Raw genomic sequence first — 11,572 nt, forward strand, 5'->3', positions numbered from 1 at the left:
AAAGAGAAAAATGGATACAATTGCTTAACAAGCACGCTTAACTTTCTGTGTATCTTTCCGTGTTTGTCCCGGTGCACCGACTGTCTATGTGTATGTTTATGTCCTCTCTGTGTCTTTGTGTGAATGACTGTTTCATGTTAAAAAGAAAAAATTGGTAAAGATTACATCTGCTGGTAACCTCTTGAGCTAGCCACAGTTTGTGTGGAGATTGATTCAAAGCCACGCCGCGGCAGCGTAGCTCACTCACCCAAGACAGAAACATGGCTGGGGAAAAAGCCGCTCTTAAAAGCCCAGAAACCTCGAGATTTGGGAAGACTTTGGTTTGGCTTGTGAAATTCATGTAGTCGCTTTATACTTGTTTCTAATTGGTTTTAATGATATAAGGGTTTACATTTCTTGACTAAAGAGTTATAAATTAATTGGTTATTATGTAAAAGATATAGTGTTATTAAGAAAAGGTTAGTTTAAAACTGGTGATTCAGTATTAGAGCTATCTTAACTAACTACACGTGGCCTAACGCCACTCATGCCTTGTTCTTGTTTATAATTAGATTTAAAGGTATATTTTACATGTCTTGACTATAGAGTATTAGCTTAAGTCACTACACATGATTTAAAAGGTATAATGTTATTAACAAAAGTTAGGTTAAGGCTGGTAGTTTAGGGTAGTCGCCATTTTGAACACGTGGCATGATGGTTAAGGCTGGTAGTTTAGGGTAGTCGCCATTTTGAACACGTGACATGACGATTAAGGCTGGTAGTTTAGGGTAGTCGCCATTTTGAACACGTGACATGACGATTAAGGCTGGTAGTTTAGGGTAGTCGCCATTTTGAACACCACGTGACATGACACAATCCAGGAAATACAGGCCTTTGGGACGCTCCTAAATTGACATGGTGTTTCATGTGAATCTTGGCCTGGAGATTAGACTTAATAGAGATTAAGATCTAAAATATTGTCTCTTTAATAAGTTACACTGTTATACACTTGAACATAAGAACTGGCATACAAACCTTGTGCTGTAAATATGTGTTTGCCATTAATTTTAAAGAAAATAGATTGTTTAAAATTGAGATTTGCTTCCAAAATTACAATTGTGCTCTAATATTGCAAGAAAACATTGAGTTACAATAAAAATCAGTGTGTCATTGGCTACAGTTTTCAGTTTGCAGGCTCGTAATTGTTAACATTTTGTAATTAAGATAATTTTGAGAGTGATGCAGCTATGGGTTTTAGAGGCCCATTGCCTCTTTTCCACAAGTTTATAGGCTACAATGGTAGAAACAAAATTTAACCCTCCAAGATTAAAAAGGATATCTCTGTAGAAATGTATTTGATATCAAGTAGGTTCCCTTGACCATAGAATTACAGGTTTCTTTTGTTTAAGCCTGAAAACGTCCTAGCAGGTTTGGGTCTGGTCTTAGTTAAAAGGCTCAGGTCTAGTCCTTGCCAAGGACTAAAGGTAGATCCTAGGACAGATTAAAAAAAAAAAAGTGTTTTGTCTCTGTTTTTATACTAGAAGTTAAGATCTTAAAATTTTCAGTGTATAATGTTCATAGAATGTTTGTTACAGGCCCTTGCTCCTATAGACTTTTAGAATTTTTAGGTAAATGGCTTTCAAAGGTTGTTAGGATATATTAATTGGCTTTATCTTATATTTACCTCATTTTAAGCTTGCCACAGAAGGTCTTAAACCTCTGTTTTCAAGGTAAGAAACGTTTGTCCCTTGCTTCAAGCAACAATCAAATTTATTATTAATGGTTGATCTATTACATGGCAAACATTTTTAGGCAAAATTAATAACTGTTATCCAAAAGATAATTTATACTCTCAGATCACATGTTTATTCCTTTAAGTTTCTCCCTGCTCCAACACAGATACCTGAATTGGGTGCTATAACAGCTATTTTTAAGATGTTAAAGGTCAAGCTTTTAATAATAGTAGATATACATAGCTCATGGTCTATAATTGCTTAAAATTGGTCCATTTTTAATACTGCTAATTCTTAATATTTACAGTTTATACAAATGTGATTCAAATTTCTAAGAACAAAGGATATGTTCTCTAAATGACTGTCCTTTAGGTATTTGAAATAATTTTATATTTTGTGCACATCAAATTATAAAGATTTGTTCTTGATGTCCTCAATTTCTACCTCTACCACGTAATGGTGTTAATCCTAGAGGACTTAGTTATTACAGATAAATGATATTCATATTTCTAATTTAAAAGATTAAAAAAAAATATGTACATGTGACTAATGATTCATTTTTAGGCTGTCTAGTTGCAACTGCTCTAACAGAAAAAGCAACTATATTTTATATAATTACATAGTTATTGCCTATGTTATGGTTTATACTTTGTGTTCCAACTTAAATTAATAAAACAATATCTTCTTGGAAGAAAGAAGAGAGGGGAAATTGTGTCCCTGTGCATATAATTTAAATTATGCTTGCATGTTTTAAAAAAAAAAAATTTTAAAATTTAGATGCCAAGAAACTCCTTGCTAAATGTATATGACATCTTGTAATTAGACATATTGATGTCTAGGTGAAATGAAGGAATTCACTTACTAACATATGCCATGATCCTGATTTAATATTGGGGGAGAAGGCATGTCCTCTGTTTTTTCCACAGAATGCTACAGAAGATATGCTGACTGTGCTTGCTGAATGCCCAGACCATGGTAACATAAGAGCTATATTAGATATATGTTCTTGACTTACCTCAATTGTTAAATGTCCCAGGTTAGATAAATTGCCTAGCTTCAAGCTTTTAGACTTTGTGGGACAGAACATGGAGACTGTTATGCTAGCTTAGGAAAAATTAATTAGAAGAGTTAAAATGACTCTTCTCCTTATTGTGCTCAGCTGACTCAACCATAGACTGGTCTAGAAATAATTCCAATTTTGAAGATTCCAATTTTGAAGATGGCTAACAATCTTCAGCCAGCTGTGTTAATTTAACATATAGTCTCCACTTTTCCTGAGAAGTAACAGCATATCTCTTGATTCACAAGGCTACCTCTCCCACCTCAGAGGCCAAGCTTTGTGTCCTTAAAGTTGTTAATTTACAACTGAATTAGATACTTCTGGGACAAGTTAATCCTATTCCACCTTTAACTCTTGACCTTGTCTGTTAAGCAGACTGGCTGTCTCCACCCAGGCTCACCTGGATGGAGAGATTACATGTCTGTTAAAGACACTTACAGACCCCCCTGGCTTCAAAACTTACACAAGTAGATCTCCAAAGAGGGAGCCACATAGAACTCAGATCTATGTGTGTTTGTTTTTGAACAAACATGGGTACCAGCGAGACGTGCGAGGCAAAGCACTACATGGGGAGGTGAATTTCTGCTTCTGAGTCCCCAGGAAGTACACCTAATTACATAGGGGTTAACGTCGAGAGGCTGTCCTTAAAATAATAAGGGAGCCTATTACCCCTCCTCTGAAAAAGACGTTATACAATATTTAAGAGGAATTACGGTCAATGCTTCCCCTCCTGGTTAAGGCCCGCCTTCTTATGAAGGATATTTATCCACTTGTTTTCTACCTCCTCGTGTTCAAATTAATAAAAAAAAAGGGAGGACATGTACAGAGCCATATTGGGGCAGTCTTGCACTTGGTCAGAGTTTGACTTTGGTCAAGGTTAACTTCTCCCAGTTAGCCAGGATCCTGCTCCACCTAGGGTGGAGTGCACGTAGTAAAGGTCAAGTTCATTGTTCCTCCAGGTATAGGGATTCCTGAATTAAACAGGTGACCCACCCAGCTGCCGGAGCAGTCAAGACGAAGACCTCCAAGAGAAGCTAGACAACTTCCACCGGAACTCAGCCTGGAGTCTGGGGGGAAGGGTTTGCCCGAACTGTTATAAGGTCTGGCGCCATTAAAGTTTACGGCTTTGATCAGTGAACATTGACTTGGCCGTACGTTCTTTTCGCTTCTCTTCCCTATGACCCCAAAATTCTCTCAACAGGTAACCCGGTTTACATGTGGCTGCGGGCAGCTACATGTGTCCTTATTGCCTGATGAAGAATCCTCTGGGTATATGCCCAGGAGTGGTATAGCAAGGACCTCAGGATGTGTTATGCCCAGTTTTCTGAGGAACTGCCAAACTGATTTCCAAAATGGTTGCACCTTCTTGCAATCCCACCAGCAGTGGAGGAATGTTCCTCTTTCTACACATCTTCACCAACACCTGCTGTCTTCTGATTTTTTGACCTTAGCCATTCTGACTGGTGTGAGGTGAAATCTCAGGGTTGTTTTGATTTGCATTTCCCTAATAATTAATGATGTTGAACATTTCTTAAGGTGTTTCTCAGCCCTCCGAAGTTCTTCATGTGAAAATTCTATGTTTAACTCCATACCCCACTTTTAATAGGGTTATTTGGTTCTCTGGGTTCTACCTTTTTGAGTTTTTGTATATATTAGATATTAGGCCTCTGTCTGATTTAGGGTTGGTGAAGATCCTTTCCAAATCTGTTGGTTGATGTTTTGTCCTTTTGACAGTGTCCTTTGTCTTACAGAAACTTTGTAGTTTTATGAGGTCCATTTGTCAATTCTTGATCTTAGAGAATAAGCTATTGGTGTTCTATTCAAGAACTTTCCCCCTATGCCCATGTCCTCAAGGGTCTTCCTCAGGTCCTTTTCTATTAGTTTCATTGTGTCAGGTTTTATGTGGAAGTCCTTGATCCATTTGGAGTTGAGCTTAGTACAAGGAGATAAGAATGGATCGATTCACATTCTTTTGCAGGCTGACCTCAAATTGAACCAGCACCATTTGTTGAAAAGACTATCTTTTTTTCCACTGGATGCTTTCAGCTCCTTTGTTGAAGATCAAGTGACCATAGGTGTGTTGGTTTATTTCTGGGTCTTTAATCCTATTCCATTGATCCACTTTCCTGACATTGTACCAATACTATGCAATTTTTATCACTATTGCTCTGTAGTAAACTTTGAGGTCTGGGATACTGAATTCCCCTGAAGTTCTTTTACTGTTGAGAATAGTTTTAGCTATCCTGGGTTTTTTCTTATTCCAGATGAATTTGAGAATTGCTCTTTCTAACTCTTTGAAGAACTGGGTTGGGATTTTTAAGGGGATAGCATGGAATCTGTAGATTGCCTTTGGCAAGATGGCCATTTTAACTATATTAATCCTTCCAATCCACGAGCATGGAAGATTTTTCCATTTTCTTAGATCTTCTTCGATTTTCTTCTTCAGAGATCTGAAGTTCTTGCCATATAGGTCTTTCACTTGTTTGGTTAGAGTCACCACAAGATATTGCTTGTACTATGTTTAGATATGGGCCTTGAATTCCTGTCTTTTCCAAGACTTTTAGCATGAAAGTATGATGAATTTTGTCAAATGCTCTTTCAGCATCTAATGAAATAATCATGTGGTTTTTTTCTTTGAGTTTATTTATGCAGTGGATAGCATTTATATATTTCCTTATATTGAACCATCCCTGCATCGCTCGGATGAAGCCTACTTGATCATGGTGGATGATCGTTTTTATGAAACGTTTTGATGTTTGTGAAAATTGAGGATTACATAGAATAATTGATAATATTGAAGTTTCTTTGAAAAAACTCATAAAATCATAGGTATCCAAATACTTTTAGGATATCATTGAGAAATCATGTGGTAATATTTTCTGATAAAATGAAGATTTTTATATGACAAAAGTATCATAAAATTGAGGATGACATAGAATAAGTGATAATATAAATATTTTTTTGAAAAACACTCAGATAAAATGCTGGGCATAGAAATGCATTTAAACTATAATTGAAAAAGTAAGTGTAGACATTTTGTGATAATCTGGAATATTTTCCTCTAACATGAGTGGAAAAAATTGAACACAACATAGGATAATTGATAATTGGTAATAATTAAGATTTTTTGGAAAAAATCAGATAGAATAATAGGCATATAAATACATTTAGGAGATAATTAAAAATGAAGTGGAAAAAATTGAGGATTACATTGAATAAGTGATAATATGAATATTGTTTTGAAAAACAGATAAAATGCTGGGCATAGAAATGAATTTAGAATATAATTGAAAAAAAGTGTAGACATTTTTTAAATATAATGAAGCTTTTCATCTAACATGTTTGTGAAAATTGAGGATTACATAGAATAATTGATAATATTGAATTGTTTTTGAAAAAACTCACATAAAACAGTATGCATACAAATACTTTTAGGAAGAGTGGATGCAAAAATGTGGTATATCTACACAATGGAGTACTATTCAGCCATTAGAAACAATGAATTCATGAAATTCTTAGGCAAATGGATGGAGCTAGAGGATATCATACTAAGTGAGGTAACCCAGACTCAAAAGGTGAATCATGGTATGCACTCACTAATAAGTGGATATTAACCTAGAAAACTGGAATACCCAAAACATAATCCACACATCAAATGAGGTACAAGAAGAAAGGAGGAGTGGCCCCTGGTTCTGGAAAGACTCAGTGAAACAGTATTCAGCAAAACCAGAACGGGGAAGTGGGAAGGGGTGGGTGGGAGGACAGGGGAAGAGAAGGGGGCTTGCGGGACTTTCGGGGAGTGGGGGGGCTAGAAAAGGGGAAATCATTTGAAATGTAAATAAATTATATCGAATAAAAAAAAAACTCAAGGAAAAAAAAATTTTTTTGGAAATCACCCAGATGCAAATCTAGGCATACAAATGCATTTAGAATATAAATGAAAATAAAGTGGAGATATTTTTTGAAGAAACTGAAATTTTTCATACAACATATGTATGATAAAATTGAGGATTACATAGACTTTTTGATACGATTGAAGATTTATTCAGAAAAACACTCAGATACAATTCTAGGCATACAGATGCATTTAGAATATAATAGAAAAATAAGTATGCATATTTTTGAGTATAATGAAGATTTTCATCTATCCTATTTTGTGAAAATTGATGATTACAAGAATATTTGATAATATTGAAGTTTTTCTTTGAAAAGAACTCTGATAAAATAATAGGCATACAAATACTTTTAGGATATAATTGATAAATGAAATGGTAACATTTTCTGATAAAAGTGAAGATTTCCATATAACACATGTATCATAAAATTGAGGATTATGTTGGATAATTTATAAAATAATTTTTTTTGGAAAAACACTGTGATACAAAACTAGGTATACAAATGCATTTAGAATATAAATGAAAATGAAGTGTAGGTATTATCTGAAAAAACTGAAAATTTTCATACAACTTATGTATGATAAAATTGAGAATTACCTAGTGTTTTTTAAAAAATTGAAGATTTATTTAGTAAAACCTTCAGAAACAATTCTATGCATAAAAATGCATTTAGAATATAATTGAAAAAGAAGTATAGATATTTTTGAATATAATGAAGATTTTCCTCTTGCCTGTGTGTGAAAATTGAGGATTACATAGAAAAATTGATAATATTGAATTTATTTTGAAAAAACTCAGATAAAATAATAGGCATATACATATATTTAGGAGATGATTAAAAATGAAATAGAAACATTTTCTGATAATACTGAAGATTTTCATATAACATGTACCACACAGTTGAGCATTACATAGGATAATTTATAAAATAATTTTTTTTGGAAAAAACAAACTGATACAAAGATAGGCATACAAATGCATGTTGAATATAAATGAAAAATGAATTGGAGATATTTTCTGAAAAAACTGAAGATTTTTATAGAATATATGAATGATAAAATTGAGGATTACATAGTGTTTTTATAAAATTGAAGACAAGTTTCAGAAACACACTCAGATACAATTCTAGGCATACAAATGCATTTAGAATAAAATTGAAAAAGAAGTGTAGATATTTTTTGAGTATAATGAAGCTTTTGATCAAACATGTTTGTGAAAATTGAGGATTACATAGAATAATAGATAATATTGAAGTTTTTTTGAAAAACACTTAGATAAAATAATAGGCAAACATATACATTTAGGATATAATTGAAAAATGAAGTGTTAATATTTTCTGAAAAAACTGAAGATTCTCATGTGACAAATGTATCATTAAATTGAGGATTACTTAGGATAAGTGATAATATATATTTTTTTTAAAAAAAACACTCAGATACAATGCTAGGCATAGAAATGCATTTAGAATATAATTGAAAATGTAAGTGTAGATATTTTGTGATAATACTGAATATTTTAATCTAACCTGAGTGTGAGAATTTGAAGACTATGTAGGATAATTGATAATATTGAAGATTTTTGGGAACAAAACTCAAATAAAATAACAGGCATATAAATACATTTAGGAGGTAATTAAAAATGACGAGGGAACATTTTCTGATAAAACTGAAGATTTTGCTATAACAGGTTTCATAAAGTTGATGATTATGTAAGATAATAGATAATATAAAATATTTTGGAAGAAACTCAGATACAATGATAGGCATACAAATGCATATAGAATATAATTGAAAAAAAGAAGTGGTGACATTTTTAGATAATACTGAAGTTTTACAAACTTGTGTATGATAAAATTGTGGGCTATATAGGACAGTTCATAATATTGAAGATTTTTTTGGAAATTTTTCAGGTAAAATAATAGACTTATAAATACATTTATGATATAATTCATAAATGAAGTGGAAACATTTTCTGACAGAACTGAAGATTTTCATATAACTTAGTATCATAAAATTGAGGATTATGTAATATTATTGATAATGTAAAAATTATTTGGAAAAACACTCAGATACAATGCTAGGAATACAAATGCATTAAGAATATAAATGAAAACAGAAGTCGAGACATTATCTAAAAAAAGTGAAGATTTTTATAAAACACATGTATGAAAAATTGAGCATTATAACTGATAATTTTGAAAAGTTTTTGGAAAAAATCAGATAATGTAATAGGCATATAATTACATTTAGGATAAAATTAAAAAATGAAATGGAAACATTTTCTGATAAAACTGAGGATTTTCAAGTACATATGTATCATATCATTGAGGATTACATAGTATAACTGATAATACTGAATGTTTTTAATAAACTTCAGATAAAATGATAGGAATAAAAATGCATTTATTATATAAAGGAAGTGGAGACATTTTCTGATAAAATTAAAGATTTTCATAAAAAATATGTATGATGAAATTGAGGATTACATAGTTTTATTGATAAAATCTAAGAGTTTTTATAAAAACACTGAGATATAAAATAGGATAATTTACAAATTATAAAATAAATTTTAAATTTTTTTTGAAAAACGCTCTGATACAAATCTAGGCATGCAAATGCAATTAGAATATAAATGAAAAATGAAGTGGAGGAATTATCTGAAAAAACTGAAGATTTTCATAAAACATATTTATAATAAAATTGAAGATTACATAGTGTTTTTGATAAAATTTAACATTGATTCAGAAAAACACCCAGAAACAATTCTAGGCATACAAATGCATTTAGAATATAATTGAAAATAAGGTTAGATATATTTAATATAATGAATATTTTCGTCTATCCTATGTGAGAAAATTGAGGATTAAATAGAACTATTGGTAATATTGAAGTTTTTTTTTAAAGAACTCAGATAAAATACTAGGCATAAAAAAAACTTGTAGGATATAATTGTTGAATGAATTGATAACATTTCCTGATAAAACTTTAGATTTTCATATAACATATGTATCACAAAATTGAGGATTACATAGGATAATTTATAAAATAAATTTTTTGGGGAAAAACTCAGATACAATGATAGGCATACTAATGCATTTAGAATATAAATGAAAAAGGAAGTGGAGACATTTTGTGATAAAAATGCCTTTTTTATACAACATATATATGAAAAATTGAGGATCACATACAGTTATTGATAAAGTTGTAGATTTGTTTGGAAAAATCATATACAATTCTAGGCATACAAATACATTTATAATATAATTAAAAAAGAAATGTAGATATTTTCTGATAAAACTGAAGGTTTTCATCTAATCTGTGTGTGATAAAAGTGAGGATTACATAGGATAATTTATACTATTGGAGAATTTTAGGAAAAAACTCAGATAACATAATAGGTTTATGTATACATTTAGGGTACGTAATTGGAAAATGAAGTGGACACATTTTCTGATAAAACGGAAGATATTCATATAATATATGTCTCACAAAATTTAGGATTACATATCATAAATGATACTATAATATTTTTTGGAAAAATCTCAGATTCATTGACGGGGATACAGATGCATTTAGAATATTATTGAAATAGAAAGTGTTGACATTTTCTGAAAATAATGAAGAATTTTATGTAACATGTGTGGGATGAAATTGAGGAATACATAGGATTCCATTGATAATATGGAAGATGTTTTGGAAAAATCTCAGATAAAATAATAGGCTATAAATACATAGGGTATATAATTGAGAAATGAACTGGAAACATTTTCTGATAAAACTGAAGATTTTCATATAACCTATATATCATAAAATTGAAAAATACATAGGATAATTGATAATGTAAATATTTTTCCGAAAAAAAATCAGATAAAATGATCGGCATACAAATACATTTAGAATATAAAGAAAAAAGATGAGATATTTTCTGATAAAACTGAAAATATGCATAAGATTTATGCATGATAAAACTGATGATTACATAGTGTTAGTGATAAAATTGAAGATTTATTCAGAAAAACACTGATTCAGTGCTAGGCATACAATTGCCTGTAGAATATAATTTCAACAGTAAGTGTAGACATTTTGTGATGATACTAAAGATTTTGATCTATCCTGAGTGTGAGAAAATTGAAGACTACAAAAGGTAATTGACAATACTGAAGATTTTTTGAAAAAAAACTGAGATAAAATAATAGGCATATAAATATATTTAGGAGATAATTAAAAATGATAAAATTATGGATTATATTGGACAGTTCATAATATTGATGAGTTTTGGAAAATATTCTGATAAAATTAAAGGCATAAAAATAGATTTATGATATAATTAATGAATGAAATAGAAATATTTTCTGTTAAAACTGAAGATTTTCATATAATTTATGTATCAAAAATTAAGGATTATGTAGAATTATTGATAATATAATTTTGTTGGAAAAACATTTAGATATAATGCTAGGAATAAAAATTAATTTAGAATATAAATGAAAACGGAAGTGGAGACGTTTTCTGAAAAAAATGCAGATTTTCATAAAACATATGTATGCTAGGCATACAAATGCATTTAGAATATAAAGGAAAAAGGAAGGGGAGACATTTTCTGATAAAACTGAAGATTTTCAAAACATATGTTGATGAAATTGATTATTACAATGTGTAATTGATAAAATGGAAGATTTTTTATAAAAACACTCAGATATAAAATAGGATAATTTATAATTAATTAAAAACGATTTTTTGAAAAGCGCTCTGATACAAATCGAGGCATACAAATGCATTGTGAATATAAATGAAAAATGAAGTGGAGGTATTTTCGGAAAAAACTGAAGATTTTCATCAAACATATGTATGATAACATTTAGGATTATACTGTGTTTTTGATAAAATTGAAGATTTATTTAGAAA

This window comes from Apodemus sylvaticus, chromosome 13, assembly GCF_947179515.1.
Source record: "Apodemus sylvaticus chromosome 13, mApoSyl1.1, whole genome shotgun sequence".
Classification (NCBI taxonomy): Eukaryota; Metazoa; Chordata; class Mammalia; order Rodentia; family Muridae; genus Apodemus; species Apodemus sylvaticus.